Genomic DNA, 1951 nt, shown 5'->3' with positions numbered 1-1951 from the left:
CCATCTAGGACGTCCCTGGCTCCATATTGCTTGTTGAGGCCTTTGAGCAAATTTTCCCCTCCCATGAGCTCTACACACAAACCTCCCATGAATTTTCCTGCACCTGTCTTCTCAGTGAGCTGTCTCCATGACCTTCTAACAGCCAACTACTTTCCTTTCCAGAACTTTCTAGGAGGCCCAAGGATCATATCAACTCATCTCTACTTTTCTCCCTTCTCTTCCGCTGTTCCCTCTGTGAGGAACAGAAGTGTTCACAGCTGTTCCCCCACCAGCCTCCACTTCAACCTCCAATGATATCGTACTTGCAATTGTGCAACCTGCCCCAGAATGAGAGTTCACATCTTTGGGTCTGTAAAACGCTGATCTCAGGGACTTGATCTTGCACTGGACCTGGGTCCAGTCACAATTGTGCCCTCACACCTGCATGCCTTTTGTGATCTCAACATAAACAGGCTTATTCCTCCTACTTTCCAACCTGTTCATGATCTTTTGCTCCAACCAAATGTCTATTAAATCCTCCAGTTCTTCCTGGGTCCAGTTGGGTCCATGGGCATTGGGGATATCAGCCTCCTGGGCTGTCAGCTCCATACTGCTGGTCTTTGCTTTCTGGGACGTGGGGAAGCAGTTTGTGGCCAACAGCACAAGCAATTTGTGAGAGGGGGTTGGCATAATTTGGCAGGGGGGAGGGGCACTTTTATATTCAGGCTGTGCCTGCATGAGGGTCTGGGAAAATTCCAAGGATTGTGAAGTCATTACCTGTAAGTGTCAAAACACCCAAAGGTGACGAAGCACCCAGTTTCCCAACAAAGACCTGGTGATGGGGTAAATAAGGTCAATGGACTTTAGGATGGCTGCTGAATGGCCCAGAATGCTGCAAAGATTGATACCTACCTGCCTGCTTGTGCAAAATAATTTTATTTTAGAAGCACAACCTGTTTCCCTTGAAGTGGCAAAAGTTTTGAGTAGCCTAACAGGAGAGGAGTAGGCAAGACATTTTTTGTTTTCAAGCTCGATTAGATCAGAACACCAGTGGCTACTAAGCTCAGGATGAAAGTATGAAAGGATGTGCAAAAGACCCAATGCCCCAGGATGCCATGGTGAAGTGTTGAAAAAGCAGCTACACCAAGCTCCAGACCACAGAACACCCTACAGTCCCTGCCCCCCTGCTTGGTGCAGACGGGTGAGAAGCCACTCCTGATAGAGAAGGGCAAAATGGAGAATGAGGATGAAATGCATGATGATGGAGATCAGCGTTTTACAGAGCCAAAGATGCGAACTCTCATTCTGGGGCAGGTTGCACAATCGCTCCCTTCTACCACAAGCTGTTCATCATTCTCTTCAAGGATGCAGGTGACACGCCGGGTATGGAGACTTTCAGCACTGGGGTTCAGCAGGAGGAGGAGGTGGCAGCAGCATCCCCTCCTGAGGGTGAAACCGTAAGCAAGTCTCAGCTGTATGCAGACCACTCCCTGCTCCCTGATGGTCATGACTGGCAGGAAGTACCATAAGTCACCATACATTTAGTTCCACTTATTCCCGTTCCATGGACTAGCACAGATAATGAAGCAGAGGAGATGCAGGGTCAGGAAGAAACCCATGGGGCCAATACATAATCTACTGCTACTGAGACCCAAGAACATGCTGGACCTGGTAAGTCTCTTGTAATATGCCTCTTGCCACTGCCCGGCAACTCCTGGCAGGTGCTGGTTGGGAGGGGGAGAAATTCTTGTATTGCTGTAGGTGGGTTGCCATGTTCTTTCAGTGGTGGGATGAACTCCATGAGTCACTGGGCAAGGATGATGCCACCGTCAAAGAAGTGTGAGACACCATGAGGAATTTGAAAGACGTGGTCAAGGAGTCCTGTGTTGACCAGGCAGGCAAGCGGTGGGGGGGAATCTTGCCTGGAGGAGCTAGCGGGGGCCTTCCCCCATAGCGGGGGGGGGCAGTCCCG

The 1951-nt window shown here is 50.0% G+C and overlaps 1 long non-coding RNA gene across 1 annotated transcript in view; it reads left to right on the top strand.

The window, feature by feature from the left end:
* Positions 1–1951, top strand: part of LOC109293970 — a 21972-nt gene that overhangs the window by 19913 nt on the left and 108 nt on the right. The gene's annotated exons all lie outside the window — the stretch shown is intronic.

This window comes from Gavialis gangeticus, unplaced genomic scaffold, assembly GCF_001723915.1.
Source record: "Gavialis gangeticus isolate Ggan-Ray unplaced genomic scaffold, GavGan_comp1, whole genome shotgun sequence".
In the NCBI taxonomy this organism is placed as follows: domain Eukaryota; kingdom Metazoa; phylum Chordata; order Crocodylia; family Gavialidae; genus Gavialis; species Gavialis gangeticus.
This window is presented reverse-complemented; position numbering and strand designations above follow the sequence as displayed.